Source organism: Lissotriton helveticus, chromosome 10, assembly GCF_964261635.1.
Source record: "Lissotriton helveticus chromosome 10, aLisHel1.1, whole genome shotgun sequence".
Taxonomy (NCBI): domain Eukaryota; kingdom Metazoa; phylum Chordata; class Amphibia; order Caudata; family Salamandridae; genus Lissotriton; species Lissotriton helveticus.
Genome location: NC_136071.1, coordinates 748753782 through 748780207, shown reverse-complemented (window position 1 = coordinate 748780207; position 26426 = coordinate 748753782).

The window sequence follows — 26426 nt, the reverse complement described above, 5'->3', positions numbered from 1 at the left end:
CAATGTGGGAACCGTGGAGCAATGCCTGAATCTAAATTTAATATTGGCCAAATACACCATTGCCAAAAAAGCCCCATTGTATTTGGGGTTTATGGATTTAAGTTCTGCTTTTGATTTTGTTAATCGTTCCCGTTTATGGACAGTTTTGTTAAATTATGGGTTATACAAGTCACTTGTTTATTTTTTGGCACACTTACACAGGGACCTGAAAGCCCGCCTGAGAATAAATAATGACGGTGAAGTCTCAGGGGACATTTTAATTGGCAGGGGGGTCAGACAAGGTTGTGTCTTGGCCCCCCTGCTTTTTATTTTGTATATAAATGAATTAAGTAATTTCTTGTGTAAATTAACAGGTGATGTCCCCAATATCAATGGTAAATTACTTCCCGCACTCCTTTACGTGGACGATGCGGTTCTTATGGGCCGCACACCCAATGCACTGCCTATTTTAATAACAGGTTTTGTTTCATACATGGCTGACTTGGGGTTATGTACTAATTTTAATAAATCTTTTATAATGTCTTGTGGCCCCAAAAAGTATGACATTAGCCAAATTGTGTCAGGAAATATTGTTTTAAAAAGCACCAGCACTTTTCCATATTTAGGTTTGTTGTTCTCTGATTCCGGATCCTGGCAGCCCCATGTGGCCCAGGGAAGGAATAAAATGGGTAAAGCCATTAATTCTATAATTAGTCTTCGTCAACCCAAACGCGCCGAGGTAATAATGCTATTGTTACAAATATACAGAACTCAATGTTTGCCAACTGGAACCTATGGCGCAGAGGTTTGGGGATACTCAAATAGTACTAATATACAGATCGAAGAGAACAGATTTTGTAGGAAGGCGCTGGGGGCGGTTATTTCTGCCCCCACTTACATTTGTCATAGGGAATTGAATCTTCCATATACAGAGGATTTCATAAGATCCAGGCCCGCCCTATTTCGGTTGAAAATATGGCGGAACCCTGTGGCCTCTCTGACCCGAGACATCATCACGGACTGTTTAAAATGTGAGCGGGCTAACCATATACCCTGGCTTAGGGCAGTAGAGAGAAGTTTGGCAAGTGTGGAAAAGGGACATTTATTCTCTTTGCCCCTAACCATCGACTGCACCCACAAGAACTCAGTAAAAAGGGCTCTGTACGACCTATACTGAAAAGATAGAGAACGGACTGAGCACCTTAAGCCATCTATTATAAAATATATGCCCCTACTGGAACCATGTGGCAGGCCCAATAACACGCCTCAGGGTTATCTTCGGAAAAAACTGTGCAGATGGAATAGGAGCCTGCAGTTTCGTTTTAGGGATGGAAGCAACGTCTTCAACAAGGCCGACTCCGTCATCGCACCCCAACTCCGGGACATCATCAACTGCTCCTTCTACACCGCCACCTTCCCGGAGAGCTGGAAACATGCCGAACTCAGCGCCCTCCTGAAGAAACCATCAGTAGACTCCACCGACCTCAAGAACTACCGCCCCATCTCGCTTCTCCCGTTTCCTGCCAAAGTCATCGAGAAGACCGTCAACAGACAGCTGGCCGCCTTCCTCGAGATGAACGGATCCCTCGACCACTCACAGTCTGGCTTCCGAGCCACTCACAGCACCGAGACCGCCCTCATCGCAGCCACCGACGACATCCGAACCCTGCTCGACAACGGGGAAACAGCGGCCCTCATCCTCCTGGACCTCTCCGCAGTGTTCGATACTGTCTGCCACCGCACCCTAGTACAACGCCTCAGCAACGTCAGAATCCAAGAGAAGGCACTGGAGAGGATCATCTCGTACCTCGCCGGACGAACCCAGAGAGTCCGCCTCCCCATTCAGATCTGAGGCCACCAAAGTCATCTGCGGCGTACCACAAGGATCATCACTCAGCCCCACCCTCTTCAACGTGTACATGAGCCCCCTCGCAGCCATCGCATGCCAACACAGCCTCAACATCATCTTCTACGCCGACGTCACCCAGCTGATCCTCTCCCTCACCAACGACCCCGCCACCACCAGAACCAACCTGCATGAAGGGATGAAAGAAGTAGTCGAGTGGATGAAGAACAGCCGCCTGAAACTGAACTCAGACAAGACGGAAGTCCTCATCCTTGGATCATCACCATCTGCCTGGGACGACTCCTGGTGGCCCCCGGCCCTAGGCAGCGCACCCAAACCAACGGACCACGCACGCAACCTGGGCTTCATCCTGGACTCCTCCCTGTCAATGACCAGACAAGTCAACGCCGTCTCGTCTTCATGTTTCAACATCCTACGCATGCTCCGAAAGATCTTCCGATGGATCCCCACCGAAACCAGGAAGACGGTCACCCAGGCACTTGTCACCAGCCGACTGGACTACAGAAACACCCTCTACACCGGAACCACAGCAAGACTGCAGAAAAGACTCCAACGCATCCAGAACGCCTCCGCACGACTCATCTTGGACATCCCCCGTCACAGCCACATCTCCGGACACCTGAAAGACCTGCACTGGCTCCCCGTCAGCAAAAGAATCACGTTTCGCCTCCTCACCCACGCACACAAAGCCCTTTACGACCGAGGCCCCAGGTACCTCAACAACCGCCTGACCTTCTACACTCCCACCCGCCAACTACGATCGACCAGCCATGCCCTCGCCGTCGTTCCATGCATCCGAAGAGCCACCATGGGAGGAAGATCCTTCTCCTACCTGGCAGCCAAGACCTGGAACTCCCTCCCCATCCACCTCCGTCTTACCCAAGACCACCTCTCCTTCAGGAAGCAACTCAAGACCTGGCTGTTCGAGCAGTAGCTGACCTCCCCCCCAAGCACCTTGAGACCCTCCGGGTGAGTAGCGCACTATACAAATTTCCTTATTGATTGATTGATTGATTGAAGCATCAAACATCTACTTTGCTTTCCATTAGGCTTTAACAAAACCTGGGGAACTTACATTGTCCTTGTAATTTAGGTTTTAAACAAAGCCTTTTACACTTTATGTTTTTTTGTGGTTTTTATGTAAAATATACCAAACTTTACTTAATCCCGTATTCCAGAGAACATGCCCTGATGGACTTTAACTTAGCATTCAGAGATCTATTGATGCTAGGTTCTGATGATGTAATCGTTAGAGTAAGTTGTTTTCTTCAGTCTGCAATTCGCTCCCGTGTTTCAATGAACATGGTCTGATAAAGGGATTTACTGTTACATCTTTGCAGTTTGCACTATTGCTCAAAAGTTTACATATTGTACATTTGCACTTTCAATGAACATGATCTGATAAAGGGATTTATTGTTACATCTTTGCAGTTCGCACTATTGCTTAAAAGTTTACATATTGTACATTTGCACTAGTAATTTTATTCCACTTTTTAAACAACTGTATTATTGATGAATCGTTGTGATGTATATGTACTTTTATGGATGTTTTTATATCCGAATAAAGATCCTTTGACTTGACTTCTTTTAAATCGTGCGTGCATGATTCTAATAGTTATTTTTGCAGCACGTGGCTCTCCCAGGCCTCTATTCTTATAAATCGTGCGTGCCATTCCCCAAAGTTAATGTAAGTTTTCTCCCGCTCAAGAAATTGATTCTTGTGAATTTCTGTGTCGCATTTTTGTGCTGCGCCACGTGCCCTGTGCTTCCTACTATGTAATGGCAGTGTAAGGTTTAATCCTAGTTCTGTGGTGGGCCAATCACTTAATCCTCCCTTGAATTTTATTTGTATTCCTGCGCCGCATGGCCGTTCCTGGCCTGTTTTTTCAAATATCATGCATATCTGACTCTGAACCTAATGTAATGTGCTCCCTCTTAATCCTCTTGTGATTGTAATACTTGTTGCTGCGTCACGTGGCCCTCCCAGGCTTCTATTCTTATAAATCGGGTGTGCATGATTGTAATAGTTATTGCTACGTCACGTGGTCCACCCAGGCCACTATTCTTTTAAATTGTGCGTGCATGATTGTAATAGTCATTGCTGCGTCACGTGGCCCTCCCAGAAATCTATTCTTATAACTTGTGCGTGCCATAACCCGAAAGTTAATGTAAGTTTTCTCCCGCTCAGAAAATTGCTTCCTCGCATGTAATGGTAGGTCCCCTCTGTCCCTCGCTTACAGTTCGTGGGCGGATTGAGCTGTGAAGACGGAGTGGCAGTTGTTTTAGTAATTGTGTATTCACACACCTTTATAGTTATTTATGTCTTTGTAATTGAATGTGAGCATGTAAAATTTGTTCTTTACATCTATCATGTAATTCTCCTCACTTTTTTCCGGTTTATCTTTATTTGAAATAGAAATGGATGTCACTAAGTACCAAGAGCTTCTGGAATATGTAAGCCGTAATGTGTATCCTGATGGTTTCAGTAAAGTCCAGAAGCATGGATTGCGTAGACTGTCTAAAAAAATCACCGTTGGCAGTAGTATAATTCTCTGAGTATTGATTTATCATTGCAATGTGACATTTAGAGTACTACAATGTGTATTTTAATCCTCAAATTCATGTGGTATGTATTTATACATACATTTACTTGTTGAATACTTTACTTGTTAAAAACATGACATCTATTTTTTGCTGTGCTAATTTTTCTGTTTTTGTCATAAAATGTATTTATAAAAAGGTTAATAATAGATAAAATAAAGCAGGTGCTCGAGTTGAAGCTCGAATTCAGTTAAACTCGAGCACCTGTTTCATTTTATCTATTAGTGCTTCCTGTTGAAGCTAACTTAGTAACTATTTTAGAATGGCTCTGGCAGATTGCCGGTGTCATTCTAAAATAGTTACAAGCTTGAACCTTGAACTTTTACCCCCGGGATCCGTTCCGCTTGCGGATTTGCGGATTTTCGGCAAATTTGCGGGAATTCGCGGATTGCGAATTTGCCCAAAATCCGCGAGCGGAACGGATTTTGCGCCCAAGCTTACTCAACACCACTTTGCCACTGACTGAGGACAGTTCACTATGTTTACTATGTAAAAGAATTTAAGTTAGCATAACAAAAATCTATTGACCTTTATACAATGCAAATAGAGTAACAAATTAATTTTCACTTTCTTCCCAACAGGCACAATGTTTAGAAGGCTGCCGATGGGTCCACCTTGAATGTATCAAAACAAATGCAAGATCTTAGTTACCTTGGTCATGTTACAAATGTATGTATTTAGAAAGTAAAGATGTGATTGCATGCCAGCTGTAGAATTACATGTTCTGCATACTCCTGCCATCTAGTGTTGTGTCCGGATTATCATAAGTAGTATTTCTTTGAAGAAGTCTTTCAAGTTGCGAGTAAAGTTACTCCTCCTCTTCTTTTTTATTCTGTGTGGGCATCAACTCCATTGTTTCTATTCACACACAAGTCTGATAATGGAGCAAGTATGTGTAAGATAGAGTTGTTAATGCTTATGTGAAATAAATAATAACATGAAACAACCACAGGTGTTGGCGGGGTAGGCAGGAGGACACATATTAATGAATAGCTGAACATTCCAACAATACATGCTGACACTAATAATGTCCCAGATATTTACCCTGTTTGCGGTTTCTTACATAAGTCAACAGCAGATATTTTAGGAAGTTTGCAAAAACCGAGCTGTACTTATTTGATTTTCAGAAATTACTGGTTGTCCTTTTACAGGACTAAGTTGTAGTAGAGCTCCAAAAACTATGATGTGCTTTCCTCCAAATAACACGTCGTACTCGTTTTAAGAATTTGTTGCATTCTTAAATGCACAAAGGCAAGCATTAAGTTTGATAGCATGCTTACCTCATCAATAATGAGAAGTTTAATTTTCTTCAAGAATCTTGAAACTTCACAACAAGCTTCTCCAGATAGCTTGTAGTATTCCAATTTGTTTTCATGCTCTACTGGTAGCATTAGTAAACGATGTAAAGTAATTACTTTAATATTGTGTGCAGCCAACCCAGTTACTATTTTGGATGGTACACTTACACTTTGGACAGTGGACCTATAAGACAACAAAAAGGCACCAAACCCTATGTTTTCACAAACCAAAGTCTTTTGATCGTTCTGCGTGCTGATCCCAAAGTGCCCTCTGTCCAGGGGCACCACCCTTCACATAGGGTGAGTAACAAATTGCCTTGAGTTCAGAATAGCACCGCTTAGTAAGTCAGTCCGAACAGTGAACAAAATCTCTTAACCTCTTCAGTGCTGCGCGAATTTCGCTGCAGTGCTGAAGGGTCATAAATCATATTGGCTCATGACGGAAATGTTCCGTCATCAGCACCGGAGCACCGACGCTGATGACGGAACCGTTCCGTCATGAGCATAGAAGGGGTTAATTATTGTCCCTATTGATGCGCTGAGTCTTGGTATATATTTCAAAATATGTTTAATGTTCCTTTCAAAGAGTTTATGAAAATAGCCAGCCAACGCGTTTTGTTCTAAAAACAGAACTTCCTCAGGGCAAAAGGTTGTATCGAACGTAGTCAAATCCAAACGATTCCTTCATATACATCAAACCTCCATGTTAAGAGTAATATGTCACTGCCGCAATATATCCATCATGTGGTAATGATATTTTCCAAAACAGAAACTTCCTATTTTTATATTTGTTTATTGTGGCAAAAGATTTTCCACTTGGTTCCTCGTATTGTATTCTTGAAAGGAACCGAAAGACCGTATATTTTCCTTGTTTAGTTCGAGGCACAAATAAGTATTCAAGTCCAACACGAAATAATATCCAATGTATTAACCCTATCTGTAGGCGACGTACGCCGACACCGCGAGGTTCCACCAAATTCAAGGGAGCCCGCCACGACTGTTCCCGACAAGTCAGTGGGTAATTTGTGCGTCTGCTGCCTTCTTTGGATGTGGTTGCCAATTCTTATTCTTATTCTAATTCTAATTCCAAGCCCTCGATAGAGTCCAGTATTGTTGTTTATGGTAACTACTTCCCCGACAAGGCAGTGGATAATTAGCGCGTCTGCTGCCTTCATTGGATGTGGTTGCCAATTGTTATTGTAATTCTAATTTCAATCCCTCCATAGAGTCCACTATTGTTGTTTTTGATAACTACTTCCCCGACAAGGCAGTGGGTAATTTGCGCACTGCTGCCTTCGTTGGATGTGGTTGCCAATTCTTATTCTAATTACAGGCCCTCAATAGAGCCTCATATTGTTTTTTTTGGTAACTACTTCCCCGACAAGGCAGTGGGTAATTTGCGCATCTGCTGCCTTCGTTGGATGTGGTTGCCAATTCTTATTCTAATTCTATTTACAGTCCCTCAATAGAGCCCAGTATTGTTGTTTTTGGTAACTACTTCCCCGACAAAGCAGTAGGTAATTTGCGCGTCTGCTGTCTTCGTTGGATGTGTTTGCCAATTCTTATTCTAATTCTAATTACAGTCCCTCAATAGAGCCCAGTATTGTTGTTTTTGGTAACTACTTCCCCGACAAGGCAGTGGGTAGTTTGCGCATCTGCTGCCTTCATTGGATGTGGTTGCCAATTCTAGTTATGATTACAGGCCCTCGATAGAGTCCAGGATTGTTGTTTTTGGAAACTACGTCCCCGACAAGTCAGTGGGTAATTTGCGCGTCTGCTGCCTTCTTTGGATGTGGTTGCCAATTCTTATTCTTATTCTAATTGTAATTCCAAGCCTTCGATAGAGTCCAATATTGTTGTTTTTGGTAACTACTTCCCTGACAAGGCAGTGGGTAATTTGTGCATCTGCTGCCTTCGTTGGATGTGGTTGCCAATTCTTATTCTAATTCCAATTACAGGCGCTTGATAGAGTACAATATTGTTGTTTTTGGTAACTACATCCCCGACAAGGCAGTGGGTAGTTTGCGCATCTGCTGCCTTCATTGGATGTGGTTGCCAATTCTAGTTATGATTACAGGCCCTCGATAGAGTCCAGGATTGTTGTTTTTGGAAACTACGTCCCCGACAAGTCAGTGGGTAATTTGCGCGTCTGCTGCCTTCGTTGGATGTGGTTGCCAATTCTTATTCTAATTCTATTTACAGTCCCTCAATAGAGCCCAGTATTGTTGTTTTTGGTAACTACTTCCCCGACAAAGCAGTAGGTAATTTGCGCGTCTGCTGTCTTCGTTGGATGTGTTTGCCAATTCTTATTCTAATTCTAATTACAGTCCCTCAATAGAGCCCAGTATTGTTGTTTTTGGTAACTACTTCCCCGACAAGGCAGTGGGTAGTTTGCGCATCTGCTGCCTTCATTGGATGTGGTTGCCAATTCTAGTTATGATTACAGGCCCTCGATAGAGTCCAGGATTGTTGTTTTTGGAAACTACGTCCCCGACAAGTCAGTGGGTAATTTGCGCGTCTGCTGCCTTCTTTGGATGTGGTTGCCAATTCTTATTCTTATTCTAATTGTAATTCCAAGCCTTCGATAGAGTCCAATATTGTTGTTTTTGGTAACTACTTCCCTGACAAGGCAGTGGGTAATTTGTGCATCTGCTGCCTTCGTTGGATGTGGTTGCCAATTCTTATTCTAATTCCAATTACAGGCGCTTGATAGAGTACAATATTGTTGTTTTTGGTAACTACATCCCCGACAAGTCAGTGGGTAATTTGCGTGTCTGCTGCCTTCGTTGAATGTGGTTGCCAATTCTTATTGTAATTCTAATTCCAAGCCCTCCATAGAGTCCAGTATTGTTGTTTTTGGTAACTACTTCCCCGACAAGGCAATGGGTAATTTGCGCATCTGCAGCCTTCCTTGCATGTGTCTGACAGACTTTATTTCTTCTACCAAGGCACAGAAAGTAGCATCGAAAGTTGATAGTGGAGACAACTGAGCGTTTCGTCGTCTTGAGGGGGACATGCAATCGTCCCGAGGTTATGTAGAGTATGTATTTTGTTTGTATGCCTTCAGCGCCGAACGTTGAGCTGTCGATGGCGGGGGACTTCTACTCCTCAATGCCGATTGACTACTACGTCCCATGCTGGACACATCTGTGTAATGGGCTGGAAATCCAAACATCCTACAGGACACAGACTTTATTTTTTGTTCCAAGTTGTCAACTTGCTCAAATCATCATTCCTATGTCCATTTTAACACACACACACCTCCATTTAAAAAGATCTAACTTTATTATAAAAGGCAGCACTGTTATCGGGCGTTTTCTTGGCCAATGAGTCCTCCATCTTTTGCAAACGGTAGAGGATACTTTATTTCGTGTTCCAAGTTGTCAACTTGCTTAAATCATCTTTCATATTCCCATTATTAAAACACACACACATACATTTAAAAAGTTCAAATGTTATTAAAAAATTCAGCACAGTTATCGAGCGTTGTGTTGGTGATGGCCAAAATATTAATAATTAATATTAATATTATTAATAATGTTCTATTTCGACTAGAAGAAAGAAGAATCTCCCTTGTGGTCAAGGAGTGACTCCCCAGTTCAAACGGTCACTTAATTTTGCCATAATAGAGAAATTTTCACTTTCTGTGTCGCATTTTTGTGCTGTGCCACATGGCTGTTCCTGGCCTGTTTTCTCGAAAATCATGCATGTCTGACGCTGAACTTAATGTAATGTGCTCCCTATTATTCATGGTGTGACAGCAGGAGGTGGGAGGAAGATGGGAGGAGGGCAGGAAGTTGATGGGGTGGTAACAATAATGCTGAGGTACATTAAGGGATGATTACAAAGTCTATAAGGGAACACCATTGAGAACAAGTGGGATGGGTGAGATGCTGTTTGTATGACATTAGGTCAGGCAGATCCCTGCTGCGCCCCTTGCAATATTGTTGTCCTTGACTTGTCCCAACTCGCCCATGCACAAGGCCTGCACTGTATAGTAAGCATGTTTCCCTGTTGCATTTACTAACATATATATTTACACATAGGTAGAAGTATATTATACTCTTAATAACTCCGTTCTCTTCATCTGTCTCCAAATATACTAACAATAGAGTCGATTCCCATGCACAATGTCATCAAAAGGAGGAGACAGCCTTACCACGTGACTAAATAGACTTCTTCAAAGAAATACAACTTCCAAACAGCCCAATACAACATGAGATGGCAGGACTATGGGGGAACACCATTGAGAACAAGTGGGATGGGTGAGATGCTGTTTGTATGACATTAGGTCAGGCAGATCCCTGCTGCGCCCGTCGCAATATTGTTGTCCTTGACTTGTCCCAACTCACCCATGCACAAGGCCTGGACTGTATAGTAAGCACGTTTCCCTGTTTCATTTACTAACATATATATATTTACTCATAGGTAGAAGTATATTATACTCTTAATAACTCCGTTCTCTTAATCTGTATCCAAATATACTAACAATAGAGTCGATTCCCATGCACAATGTCATGAAAAGGAGGAGACAGCCTTACCACGTGACTAAATAGACTTCTTCAAAGAAATACAACTTCCAAACAGCCCAATACAACATGAGATGGCAGGACTATGGAAACAATGTGAATCTACAGCCTAACATGCCAAGAAGAAATGCTTACTATGTAAGTGACATTTTCCATCCGTAAGATGTAAGATCTGTCAGTAGTAAAGAAACATGTTCTCAGTAAAGTGAAATGAGTTATTCAGATACATTGAAACTATTTTCACAACTTGTTTACTGTTCTATCAGTGTTTCTGGTCCACACGTTCAATATTTTGAGCTACACTGAAACTTCTTTACTGTAATATCGACGTTTGTGGTGCTCACAAAATATTTTGTGATACATTGAAACTATTTTAAAAACTTATTTACTGTAATATCAGTGTTTGAGGTGCTCACGTTAAACTATTTTTTGATACATTGTAACTATTTTAAAAACTTCTTTACTGTAATTTCAGTGTTTTGAGGTGCTCACGGAAAATAATTGTGATACATTAAAAATATTTTTACAACTTCGTTACTGTAATATCGTCGTATGTGGTGCTTCCTATGAAATGTATTTAATATTTATTTTGAAAATGAAGGCACAAAGTTTGAAGATGAGGGTAAATTTTTGGGAAAACATTAAATAAATAAATACAATAAATGAATACAGTGTCACTATGCATTGTGTCAAGTGCTTTATTTACGATATACAGGAATATGCTCACTTTCATGATCATGACACACAAAGCCAGACAAGAATGAACAGTGCAACTCAAGCGCATTACAGAAAGGTGCAAACCATGTAATTTGTTGATTGGCTATTAGGAATGGCATACATAGCTCACATATAAAGTGATTTCCGAACCTTCTTATTTTTTCTCTGGAAAAGTTGCTACGGTCTTTCCAAGATGATTTGAATATTTAAAAGGGGAAAGTAGGATGTGAAGAACAGAGGTTAGAGGCTACATCTCAGGATGCAAGAATAGATGAAAAGGGTGGTACAAGGTCTGCATGTACAATGGCCAGTGGAGACGTTTTGAGGGCGGGTACACTCAAAGTGTTGTATAAAGTGCAATATCTGATGGCCGTACCAAACACACAGAGTGGGCAAGGGCTAATGAAATGATGGATTGTATGTGATTGGACTATGATGAGAATACACTGGAGGAGGACCAGGTCAAGTGCAGAGATTTAATAGATAAGGCATAGCAAAGGAGGTGGCAAAAAGGGGCAGGAGCGTCCATGAGTGGTGGAGGCGGGGTTTCTTAATCCGTGTCCTACCTACTGTGTTGCAAGCTTAAGACAGTGACGACCACATCCCCTTACTTTGTCTCCCCCCATTACGTTGTCAATTAGGGTGGAGGGAGGGAAATGGAGACACTACAGGAGTCGGCCCTGGGGGGTGGGAGTCCCCACGGCCATCTTGGGCTCCAGGAGGAAGGCCACGCGGGCCCCCTCCAACACTTTCAAGAAGCCCCGGGATGGCAGTCCCCGGGGTTGGGGGGGCCTCAGAGCCCCCCTTTATTAATATTTTAAAGCCCCAGGGGGTGGCGGTCCCCGGGGCTGAAGGGGCCTCAGAGCCCCCCCTCAATTAATGTTTTAAAGCCCCGAGGGGTGGTGGTCCCCAGGGCTGGGGGGGCCTAAGAGCCCCCCACACATATGCATTTACTGCGAGGGGGCCGTGAGCCCCCCGCACATATATTTACAAAAAAGCCCCAGGGGCAGCGTTCCCCGGGGCTGGGGGACCCCTCTGGGCCCCCCATTATAATAAATGACATTGCCCCTGGGACTTGGCCCCCCGGGGGCTAATAAGCACTAAAGCGGACTACAGTTTTCTTTTTTTTCCACGCGATACGCGTATCCTACGCGCATGCCGTGATTTTATTTATTTTATTTTTTGGGGGGCATTGGGGGTCCTTTCAGGAACACCCTGAGCAGGCCTAGGGGGACAGGGTGTTTCTACGCTGCCCCCTTTCCGTCTTTTGCATACTTGTTTTTCAGTTTTCTTGTGCCTCGGTTCTACCGAGACATAAGATGGCTGCCAACACTTCCTGGTTTCGAGTGTTGACAGACAGTTGACAGCCAATTAGCACGCAGCTCGTGTTCGTAAAGGTACGCGTATAATCCTCGGACGGTACTTCGTCTATAGATATATCTATGATTTTACTTTTGATTTTCTCAGGAACTACTGCACGGATTTACACCATTTAACAAAAAGTGTCATCTGCGAACCAAACTCTACCCTTTTGCCAAATTTGGTGTAATTCCGTTCAGCAGTTCGAGCTGTAGCCCGTCGTAAAGGTTGCATGGAAAATTGCATGGGGAAAACATGTTTTGGGACCCCCCTTTTTACTCAGCCCCCGCTTCACGAATCACCCCCAAACTTTCAGGGAAGGACCGGAGCAGAGAAGGCCATCTTCTTGGAGAATTTCGCGACCAGCGCCAAAGTTATTCCAAATAGAATGTTGCGGATTTCTTATGGAAACTAGGTCCTAACTATAACTACCTACTGGCAACCGCCAGTAGGTGATAGATAGATATATATATATATATATATATATATATATATATATATATATATATATATATATATATATATATATATATATATATATATATATATATATATATATATATATATATATATATATATATATATATATATATATCACTGAAAAAACCATAGGTTTCAGGTCATATATAGTTAGGAATTAGCATTTAAAAAAACATTGAAATTGCTCCTATATAGTTAGTTGTACTAACTATATTTCGCGCACCCGCAATCCACTGCTGATGATGTCACATATTACATCATTCATGACATGGTCAGTGACATCACTGATGACATCACTGATGACATCTCAAATGACATCACTGATGACATAATCCAGTGACTGTGTGTTTCTGTAAAGTTTAAATATGTTTTACATATTGAAGAATGAGTGGATGTATAAGTGTCTGGATGAAAGATTTAGTAGGTACATGACTGAATGTATGAGTGAGTGATTAAATGTGTCTTACTGAATGCATGGGTTAGTAACTAAACTGTCTGAATGTGTGCATCAGTATGTCTGTTGTTGTGTAAGCAACTGCATGTGTTGATCAGTAGCTATACTGTAGCTATACTGATGTTATTGATTGTTATTGATTGTTATTGATTGTTTGCCCAAGTATTTGTATGGGAGACTGAGTGTGTGTGTGGGTAGCTGGCATATATTAATGACTATACATAAGAGCCACTGATTGTGCGAGTGGCTGTATGGATCATTGTGTACTTGTATCAGTAATTGTATAACAAAGTAAGTATGTGTTAGTATATGTTTGAATAAGTAAGGTGTTGTGTGTATAACTGTATAGTTAAGGAAATTAAAGTGTGATTGATTCTTTGCATGACTGACTAGATGTGTGAGTAACTCCATGGATGAGTGGCAGAGTGTGAGTGTCTGTATAGGTGTTTGAGTGTAGATGATAGTGTTGTATTGATGAGTGACTGTATGTATGAGTGATTCTATAGGTAAATGATTGGATGTGTGTATAGACCTAGCAATCAGTGTGTGCGTATGTAGTAACAGGTATTGGTGTGTCAATGGTTTCAAGAATGGTAGTCTGTGTTTAACACTGGGTGTATCAAAGGTTATATTAGAGTGTGAAGAAGTGCATCGTATTATCACATGAATGATATCATCAGTGATGTGATCAGTGATGTCAATTGAGATGTCATCAGTGATGTCATCAGTGATGTCATTTGAGATGTCATCAGTGATGTCATCAGTGATATCACTGACCATGTCATGAATTATGTAATATGTGACATCATCAGCAGTGGATTGCGGGTGCGTGAAATATAGTTAGTACAACTAACTATATAGGAGCAATTTCAATGGTTTTTTAAATGCTAATATATGACCTGAAACCTATGTTTTTTTCAGTGAATTTGCACGTTTTTTTAAATGCTAATACCTAACTATATATGATCTGAAACCTATGGTTTTTTCAGTGAATTTGCAAGGTTTTTTAAATGCTAATTCCTAACTATATATGACCTGAAACCTATGGTTTTTTCAGTGAATTTGCAAGGTTTTTTAATTGCTAATACCTAACTATGTAAGGCTTGAAACCTATGGTTTTTCCAGTGAATATATATATTTAATATAATATATATATAATTTTTATTTTCAAGTTTTATTTTATATGATTACAGGGTCCGCGCTCCGTGAGCGCTCCGTCAGCACACCAAAAACGCTCCGAGCTCTTACCCCGACAATTTTTTTACATTTCTAAAACATAATATCTATGTTTTTAACATACATTTTAAAGGTAGACAATATCTGCTTTAATGTAGAAAATGTTTTTTACACTTTTAACAACAGTATATTATTTTTTGAAGTAGTTATAAATCTCGCGAGGGTACGTCGCACGTGCACACAACGTAAGAGCTCCGTCCGCGCAACGTAAAAGCTTCGAGCTCTTACCCCTGAAAGTTTTATAAACTTTAAATCGTTCTATCTACGTATTCATTGCACAATGTAAAGGTAGATTGATAACAAACAGGGGGAATAAAAATGGACGATTATTTAATGGGGTCCAGTGTACTCGTCCAACGCAACGGCAAGCAAAAGAGTGTTGTACAGAGTTCCCCAGTGTGAGCCAGTGTTATAGCTCAGTCGATTGTCTCTCTCAGTTAGGGTGGCGGGACAAGTGCATGGTGTAGACCCTTTTCAGAATTTTAGGATACCTCACACAAGTCACCGACAGGCCAACACCTGTTGTCCCAATCGGTGTCCGTCCAGCGTCATCATTGGTATCCTGCTCCTACGGCAGGCTGGCGGTGCAATGCCCGTCGGGCAGCCCGAAGGGCCGCACTTTGATGGAGATCTTTTATTCCGAGCCAGCGGGTGTATGTGTGTGAGGGACCTAGGGAGTGCAATAGTGAGCAAGGGGGTGTGTGTGTGTAGAATTAAAAGAAGACCCTCTTCGCAATCTAGTAGACACCCAGCAATTATATGAGCACTATGGTCCTGATGAATTGCCCTTACGGCAAGAAACATGTCGACCGTTTTCACATGAAGGGTTGAATAAGGATTGGTCTCATTGTCTATCACTCCTTAATACCCCTTAATTTTAACAAAGCAGCGAGCCTGATCATTAAAGTTATTCTCAATGGACTCGACTGACTTCTTTTAATTCTATACACACACACCCCCTTGCTCACTATTGCACTCCCTAGGTCCCTCACACACATACACCCGCTGGCTCGGAATAAAAGATCTCCATCAAAGTGCGGCCCTTCGGGCTGCCCGACGGGCATTGCACCGCCAGCCTGCCGTAGGAGCAGGATACCAATGATGACGCTGGACGGACACCGATTGGGACAACAGGTGTTGGCCTGTCGGTGACTTGTGTGAGGTATCCTAAAATTCTGAAAAGGGTCTACACCATGCACTTGTCCCGCCACCCTAACTGAGAGAGACAATCGACTGAGCTATAACACTGGCTCACACTGGGGAACTCTGTACAACACTCTTTTGCTTGACAATGTAAAGGTACACATTATCTGGGATAATTAAGAACATGTTAAATTAAACTTTTACAGGCCATATATAACTTTATTAAAGCAATTATAAATCTCGCGAGGGTGCGTACTACATAAGCACATCGTAAGAACACGTAAGTGCTCCGTAAACGGAACGTAAGCTTACGTAAACGCAACGTAAGCTTACGTAAGCGCTCCGTAAACGCTTCGTAAGCTTACGTCCAACCATGTGACCTCAGAACAAAAGATTCTATTGGTTTATAATACTTCCTACTCCAATTCTTGAAAGACCCCTCCCATCTTCATCATTCTTCTTTGGCTTTCGAGGAAGAAACACCTTTTTTCATCAGCACTTTGCTCCTGAAAAATCTATTGAAATGTCTGAACAGCAGCAACCTGAGCATTCAGAACATGAGGAACCTGAGCCTTCTGAACACCAGGAACTTGAGAATTCTTCCAGTTCATCTTCAGATGAGTTTGTTCCCGAAACCCCTAGATCACCGAAAGAGTCCATAGTTTGGAAATGTTTTCAATTCCCAGATGGACAGAAAAAGGTAAATGCACCTTTTGTCACATGTAAAATCTGTGACACGGTACTTTCCAGAGGGGATCCACAGAAGAAGTACAGCTTTGGAACTTATAGCATGGAACGCCATGTCAAGAATATACACCCAAACAATTGGTGTAAAGCTGTAATGAAAAGATCATCAGAGGAGCAGGGCTCTGCTCCCAGCACTTCTTCTCAATCAACAGCACCACCAATGCAAGCATCAACGATTGCAATTATCCAACCAGAACTTAAGAATTTGATGATGCAATGCATTAGTTGCCAGAAACTAATAGCCTTTGGACAAGAGTCCATTCAAGTTATCCTTCAAAAACACAGGAGGCACAGGTGCATCCCATAATTTTTTTCTTTATTTTTCATAGTTTGTTCCGGTTGAACAATTATCTGCCTTAAAAAGTTTATTTCTTTACATCGTTTTTCAAGCAAAACAAAAACAAAACAAAAAAAAACAGTTCTTTTTAGAACTACCTCTACTGGTTAAAGAAAGAACTAAATTTCTATGTTTGTATGTAAAAGTTTGTCATAGTGAATGTCAAAGTGCAAAACTATAAGAATGTGGTACAGCATAAATCTATAAGGTGTTTACCTATAGTATACTGTACTACTTCCAAAGCACTGAAATGTAACATATGTATATAAATATGTTACAACTCAATGGGCCAGATGTATGTAATCTCGATTTACCTACTCATAAATACCAAGGGCCCGATGTAGGTAATCCCAGAATACCACTTCTTAAATACCGAATCATACCAATTCGGTATTTAAGGACTGGCAATGGGGATGTAGGTATTTTTACCGAATTAATTACCGATTCGGTGAAATTCGGTAATTACCGATTCGATAATTACTGAATCTGTATTTGCCATCGATTCCTATGGGCCTTGAAGCCCATAGGAATCAATGGCAAATACAGATTCGGTAATTACCGAATCGGTAAATACCGAATCCTGCTAGGGGGAACAGGGTGTCACTTTGACACCCTGTAGCATGCCTGTTTTTGGCTTGTGTGCAATGTGACACACATACTTGCCCTTAAGGAATGTATGTGTGCCACATGGCACAGGTGTACATGCACAGATGTGCATGTACACAGGAATTCCTTATTTACCACCCAATTGTATTGAGTGGTAAATAACGAATTCTTAGACGCCTCTAGCACGATCAACAGTGCTACCTACATTAGAATTTACAGATTTGGTATTTTTACCGAGTCTGTATTTACCGATTCGGTAATTTTACAGATTCGGTAAATACAGAATCGGTAAAAATACCAAATCTGTAAATAAATGCCTCCTACATAGGAAAAGGCATTTACCAGTCGGTAACGGCCAAATTCAGCCGTTACCGACCAGTAAATGCCTACCTACATTGCGTCCCAAATCATACCACTTCAATATTTAAGAGTAGGTAAATGGGATGTAGGTAATTTCTCTTTTGAAATTACTGAATCTGTTTAATTCAGTCATTTTACCGAATCGGTATTTACCGATTCGGTAATTGCCATTGATTCCTATGGGCCTTGAGGCCAATAGGAATCAATGGCAATTACTGAATCAGTAAATACCGATTCGGTAAAATTACCGAATTGTCAAGGGGGACAGGTTGTCACTTTGACAGCCTGTTGCACCCCTGATTCTGACTTGTGTGCCATGTCACACACATACATGGTCTTACGACATGTATGTGTGCCACATGGCACAAATGTACATGCACAGATGTGCATGTACACAGCAATTAATTATTTACCCCCGAAAGTGTTATCGTTATATCTACATATTCATTGTACCATATAAAAGTACACATTATCTGGGATAATAAAGAACATGTTTATTTTAATTTTTAAACAACATACATAACTTTATTTAAGCAATTTTTAAAAAATATATATAACTTTATTTAAGCAATTACAAATCTTGTAAGGGTGCGTACCAAACAGTTCTTTTTACAACTACCTCTACTGGTTAAAAAAAGAACTACATTTCTATGTTTGTCTGTAAAAGTTTGTCATACTGAATGTCAAAGTGCAAAACTATAAGGATGTGGTACAGCATAAACCTATAAGGTGTTTACCTATAGTATACAGTACTACTTCCAAAGCACTGAAATGTAACATATGTATATAAATATGTTACAACTCAATGGGTCAGATGTACGTAATCTCGATTTACCTACTCATAAATACCAAATCATACCACTTCAATATTTAAGAGTAGGTAATTTGGATTTTGGTAATTTTCTTTTGAAATTACTGAATCTGTATAATTCAGTCATTTTACCGAATCAGTATTTACCGATTTGGTAATTGCCATTGATTCCTATGGGCCTTGAAGCCAATAGGAATCAATGGCAATTACCGAATCAGTAAATACCGAATCGGTAAAATTACCGAATTGACAAGGGGGACAGGTTGTCACTTTGACAGCCTGTTGCACCCCTGATTCTGACTTGTGTGCCCAATCACACACATACATGGTCTTACGACATGTATGTGTGCCACATGGCACAAATGTACATGCACAGATATGCATGTACACAGGAATTCATTATTTACCTCCGAAAGTTTTATAAACTTTAAATCGTTATATCTACGTATTCATTGAACAATATAAAGGAACACATTACCTGAGATAGTAAAGAACTTGTTTATTTTAAACTTTTAAACAACATATATAAATTTATTTAAACAATTATAAATATCACGAGGGTGCTAAATCATTATATCTACATATTCATTATACAATATAAAGGAACATATTAACTGAGATAATAAAGAACATGTTTATTTTAAACTTTTAAACAACATATATAACTTTATTTAAACAATTATAAATGTCACAAGGGTGCATACCACGTAAGCACATCATAAGATGACGTAAGCGCTCCGTAAATAAAACGTAAATGCAACATAAGCTTACGTGAGCACTCCGTAAACGCTCCGTAAACACTCTGTAAGCTTACGTCCAACCATGTGACCTTATAACAAAAGATTTTATTGGTTTATAATACTTCCTACTCTAATTCTTGAAAGGCCCCTCCCATCTTCATCATTCTTCTTTGGCTTTCGAGGAAGCAACACCTTTTTTCATCAGCACTTTGCTCTTGAAAAATCTATTGAAATGGCTGAACAGCAGGAACCTGAGAAACCCCTAGAACAGAGAGAGAGTCCATAGTACGGAATTTTTTTAAATACCCAGAAAAATGGAAAAAGGTAAATGTGCCTTTTGTCACATGTAAAATCTGTGACACAGTACTTTCAAGAGGGGATCCACAGAAGAAGTACAGCTTTGGAACTTATAGCGTGGAACACCATGTCCGGAATATAAAACCAAACAATTGGAGTAAAGCTGTAATGAAAAGATCAGAGGAGCAGGGCTCTGCTCCCAGCACTTCTTCTGAAGCAACAGCACCACCAATGCAAGCATCAATGGTTGCAAATATCCAACCTGAACTTAACAATTTGATGATGCAATGCATTCGTTGCAAGAAACTAATAGCCTTTGGACAAGAGCATATCGAACACAAGGAACTTGAGGATTCTTCTACTTCATCTTCAGAAGAGTTTGTTCCTAAAACCCCTAAAACACAGAGAGAGTCCATAGTATGTAAATTTTTAAAAAACCCAGAAAAAGAGAAAAAGGTAAATGCGCCTTTTGTCACATGTAAAATCTGTCACACAGTACTTTCAAGAGGGAATCCACAGAAACAGTACAGCTTTGGAACTTATAGCATGGAATGCCATGTCCGGAATATACACCCAAACGATTGGAGTACAGCTGTAATAAAAAGATCATCAGAGAAGCAGGGCTCTACTCCCAGCACTTCTTCTGAAGCAACAGGAAGCACAGGTGCATTACCAGGAGCATTTTTTCTTTTCTCTGAAGATTGTCTTCTGGATGAATCTTCTAATTGAGTCCTCTTGATTGATAAAGCTTGCTTATAGTCTTTGTTTGCGGTTCTTGGTAGGCATAATCTATTATGACTCTGTAGATATTTACAATCTGTTGAAAAGAAAAATATTACATATTATAGACCACTACCAACATAGCACATAGCAATTACATTAACTAAACAATATAAACACTAGTTCACATCTCTCTTTGTGTGTCTCATATCACTCTCTGCCTGCACCATCTCCCTCTTTGCATGCCTCATCTCACTCTCTCCTTCCACCATCTCTCTGTTTGTATGTGTGTGTCATCTCAATCTCTGCCTACACCATCTGTCTGTTTGTGTGTGTGTCTCATCTCACTTTCTGTGTCTAAAACGATTTACCATACTAAATGTTTTTTGTTGAAATGTCTGGCTTTAAGTTTTTTGACAAGGAACACACTGAGTGTGTATGTGAATTAAGGAATTATATTTTCATCTTTTTCCATAATGTTAGCTGTGTGTGCTCACAATTTGTATCTTTTAGCTTACAGGGTAGACTTCTTTTTAAAGTGTTTCTCATGCTTGAATTCAATGCTGGTACAGCGATAGTGCTAATAGTTTAATTTGGCTTGTAAATATGCTCCTTTTTTACAAGCGCCTTGCGCAACTTTTAACATGGGTGCAAGCAGTGAATATATGGAGAGGGATAGGAATAGCAGATAGAAAACAATATGAAATTGTGTGGAAGATGCATAAAGGATTTCACTAATGGCATCAATTGAGATGGAATATAAGATAAAGAAGGGCATATTTACAAGCCCCTTGCACAATGTTTAACATGGGTACAAGCAGTAAATGCATGCAGAGTGATAAAATTGGCAAACAGACAAGAATATGAAATGCCTTGAGAGATGCATAAAGGATTTTACCAATGGCATAAATTGAGATATAATATACAAAAAAGAGAGGCATATTTACAAGCCCCTTGCGTAATGTTTGACATGGGTGCAAGCAGAAAATGCATGCAGAGTAATAAAAATGTTAAACATTGCTCAAGGGGCTTGTAAATATGCCAATGAAACCATTACACTATCTCTATACCAGCATTAATGTTAAACATTGCGCAAGGGGCTTGTAAATATGCCAATGAAACCATTACACTATCTCTATACCAGCATTAATGTTAAACATCGCGCAAGGGGCTTGTAAATATGCCAATGAAACCATTACACTATCTCTATACCAGCATTAATGTCAAACATTGCGCAAGGGGCTTGTAAATATGCCTCTCTTGTTTTGTATGTTCTATCTCAATTTATGTCATTAGAAAAACCCTTTAAGCATCTCTCACGGCATTTCATATTCTTGTCTGTGTGCCAATTTTATAACTCTGCATGCATTTTCTGCTTGGACCCATGTCAAACATTGCGCAAGGGGCTTGTAAATATGCCCCTCTTTATCTTATATTCCATCAATTGATGCCATTAGTGAAATCCTTTATGCATCTCGCACACCATTTCATATGGTTTTCTATCTGCTATTCCTATCCCTCTCCATACATTCACTGCTTCCACCCATGTTAAAGGTTGCCCAAGGCGCTTCTAAAAAAGGAGCATATTTACAAGTCCAATGAAACCATTACACTATCTCTATACCAGCATTGAATCCAAGCATAAAAAACAATTTAAAAAGAAGTCTACCTTATAAACTAAAAAATACAAACTGTAAGCACACACAGCTAACATTATGGAAAAAGGTAAAAATATAATTCCTTAATTCACACAGACACTCACTGTGATCCTTGTCAAAAATCTTTAAGCCACACATGTTATCAAAAAACATTTAGCATGGTAAATCATTTTACACACAGAGCACAACCCATTTAAATGAACACTACACTACAATGCAGAAACCTGACTCATTTTCAAAATACAACAGGAATGAAGCCCAATATGCTTGTTATGCTTCCCAATACTGCCAACAGCACTCTCTCTATATTACTCACCTTTAAAATCGCTTTTGAAAATATAGAACAGTGTCAAACACACAGCAGATTTTCTTAAGCAGAATCTCTGAAATGCACCTCAGACATTGAAACCAGAAATGGCACACTTTCCCACTCATTCTTCACACATATTTCAGGTCTTAACCAATGAAATCTCTTCCCACACTATTTCAAAACTAAACTAACATTTCAATTGGTTCTACATTCCCATACTTTCAAACTCACATAATATTCACCCATCCCCCTAGTGCTCATTCAACCTGTCACCATGGTACCTCCCACCTTAGGAACAAAAGAGTTTAAAACTTCATTATACTATGTTGCAAATGAATAAACCAAGGTTGTTAGAGCTTTCAAAATAACAACTAATCATGTGCAATGTTCCTTTCAATGACCTTTTCTGAACCAATAGAATTGCTTCTTTTAAAAAACAAAACTATGCACCCTAATATGCTCTTTTCCATTTTCAGAAAGCACCAATCATTTCTTAAGCTTCAAGTGCAGTGAATGTCCTCCTCTTTTTTTCTAAACTGCAAGCTTTCCAACTGCCATTTCATTTACAGCCCTCATCTGAGTACAACCAGACCTGCCTTGAAGATGCCTTCAGTATGGTTTGTAGGACACAGTTTTGTATTCTGGTCTAAAAGGTATGCAACAAACAGAGGAATTTGAAACCTTGATTTACCAAATGTGGATATTTTATGGATTGGCCAGAGAGGATTGAGATGTCACCAATTGATACCATTGGTGAAATCCTTCATGCATCTCCCACATCCTGACCTCATAATTGTGCACTGTGGTGGAAATGACTTATGCACTTTGACTGGGGTTGGTCTGGAAATGCTATTGAAGGACATCTTTGGACAATTGATGTCACTTTTTCCTCAAACTGCCTTTGTCTATTCCAATATATGCCAAAGGCAAAAATGGAATTGGTCCACTCAATTTTGTCCACAGATTGAGAAAGCAAGGAAACATGTAAATAAATCTGTTTCTGCATACATGAGAGACTATGGAATGGGTTGTATATACCACAACAACTTGCGTTACAACATGCAAGGCATCTATAGGACAGATGGTGTACATTTCAGTGATGAAGGGAACAGAGTCTATCTCTGTAACATCAGACTCTGCATTGGTACTTACTTGTAGGTACCAAAAAAAACACAATGAACACAACGGCTCTTTTTAGAGCCAACTAACATGTAAACACTCAAATATAATTTTTAACGCGGACCTATCGTGTTTTCTGTTATTTTTTTTAAAAAAAACATTATTTTTAACCTTAGGAGTCCTTGAACGACCCCCTGAGAAGGCATAAGGGGTCAGGGACACTCTACCCTACCCCCTTCCCACGTTTTTAAGTTATATTTTTCACTCTCTTCTAAAACCACAAAATGGCGGCGATAGGATTCGCGCACCGTGCATTTACCGAGCACTCACGGTGCGCGGACCTATTGGAATTTTTTTTTTTTTTTAATAAAACTTAATGGAAATGGACATCGTCTCCTCTGTAGATACCTTGTATGTTGTAATGCATGTTATTGTGGTATATTGACTCCATACTGTAGTCTTTCAGGAAAGCAGAAACAGATTTGTTCACATGATTCCTTCCTTTCTCAATGTGTGGTCAGAATTGGCGTTGGGGGTCATGAGTTCCTACTCTGGTGAAACACACTTGCTGTTCTATATACTTACTTATGTTGTAAACTAGTGCATCAGAGACAGTCAGTGACAGAAAGGATACAGGACATGAAGAACACAAAATTGTATCACTTTGCTACTACCTCATAAATTACATTTAAATAAGTATAATTGTCAAAACAATTTTTTTTTTACTAAATTAAAATGTATTTATCAGAATTTTCAAAATCTAAAAGAACTTGTAGCATTTCTTCATCAGAAATGTCATCCATCAAAGTGTCTGAAAATGATTCGTCAAACTCAACAACGTCTACACATTCCATTAATTCCATATCTACTGTTTCATCAAAAAAATCTGCCATGGTATCTCCTTCATGTTCTTCATGATTTGTTTCATCTATAGGATCAATATACACCTCAGAATAAGTTGCCTCAATAAACGTTGCTGTTATTTCAAAGAAGATGTTGGTAGGCTCCTCATTTTCATTCATCATTTTATGTTAGTGTACTATTAAAAGAAAGAAAACAGCGTTTACTGCATGATTTCCTGCTCTGGTGAGACACACTTGCTGTTATTTAAACTTACTTATGTTGCAATCTTCAGCATCAGAGACAGACAGTGAGAGAAAGGATGCAGGACATGAAGAAGAGATGTCAAATACACATTTAAGACACTTTTGGGGGAGAACGGAAGTATTTATGAGTAAACTTACTATGTATCACAAAAAATTATCAGTTTGCTACTACCTCATAAATTACATTTAGTTAAGTATAAATTCTCATACAATATATATTTACTAAATTTAAATTTATTGTTGGGAATTTCCAAAATGTAAATGATCGTCTAAGATTGCATCATCAGCAATGTCAATATTGAAAATCTCCCAAAAAGAATCCTCAAACTCAATGAACTCCAAAGCCTCCATTAAATCTGAATCCAAGGATTCATCATAGAAATCGTCCATGCCATCTCCTCCATCATAAAGCTCTCTTTCAGGATTACTCTCATCAACAGGAACATCTTCAATAACAGTCACAAAAATGTCTATAACGATGTCAAATGACTCTTCATTTTCAACTATTATTGATGTTAGTGTACTATTAAAAGAAAGAGAAAGACCGTGAGATGTTGCAGGGTAAGAGTGAGATAGGGCAGAGATAAACTATTAAATTTTATAAGAAGAGTTACTACTGTGTAAATCTCACACCAGAAATTGAACACCAAAATGTCCACACAAAAGTACCTCAGACACTATAGTCACAAAATAGCAGTGTTTCCCTGGACAATGTATAGTATCAAGCAAGAATTAGAAATATAAAGCACTGCATCTGATGTTGCCCTACTCAATCCATAAGTATAACGGAAAAACATTAAATAACTAACAGAAAACATTTTTCCAATTAACTTAAAGTGAACAACAGAGTTTCCTTACAAATTAACAACTCACCTTCTAGAAAACTGTTGTACAGTAAATTCTGTCTCAATCTCACACCTCAGAAGTATACCTCAAACACTAAAATCTCAAAATGGCTGTGTTTCCCTCTCATTTTTCATACATATTCAAATACCCAGCCAATCACATTTCATCACACACAAAATCAAAACCAAAGTAACATTTTAATTGGTTCAAATTATCAACACATTCAAACTCACATAATCTGCAACCTACCCCCAATGCTCTCTACCAATTACCATACTAACTCTCCACAAAACACCTACCTAAACCCAAAGGTGAAAGAGTCATCACTCAATGTTGCACTCAACCCAACATCTAAACACTGAAACTTGTTATTTTAATGTATTTCTTTTTTGTCTTTTTGAGCTGCGGTCCGCCATGACAAAACCTAGGGGGCTCAGGAATCTCTGAATCTCTACCCTGCCTCCTTGTCAACTATTACACTTCTGTTTACAACCACTATCATCTGCCATAAAAACAAGATGGCGGACAACACTTCCTCATTTCGACTGAATGGAATGTTGACAGACGTCCAACAGCCAATCAGAATTCTGCGCGCGCACGCTAAGGTCCGCGCACGTGCAAGGACAGTGCAAGGACGGTGCAAGCCCGTGAGCGCACCGTGTCCCGCCTATAGATATATAATTTGAAAAAAGTCGATTTTCTCAACAATTACTAAAGGGATTTTCACCAAATATACAAAAGGCACTTCTGCATACCAGGCTCTACCATTTTGCCAAGTTTGCAGTAATTCCATTCAGCCATTCGGGCTGTAGCTGTGTCTAAAGGTCCTATGGAAAATTGCATTGGACTCAATTTCACATTCAATTTTCTCATAAACTACTGGAGGGATTTACACCAAACATACAAAAGGCACTGCTGCATACCAGTCCCTACCATTTTGCCAAATCTGGTGTAATTCCGTTCAGCCGTTCGAGCTGTAGCCTTGTCAGAATGTCCCTATGGAAATTAACATGGGGAAAACACGTTTTGGGACCCCCCTTTTTTCTCGGCCCCCGATTGATGAATCCCCCCGAAACTTTCAGGGAAGGATCGGAGCGCAGCGAGGC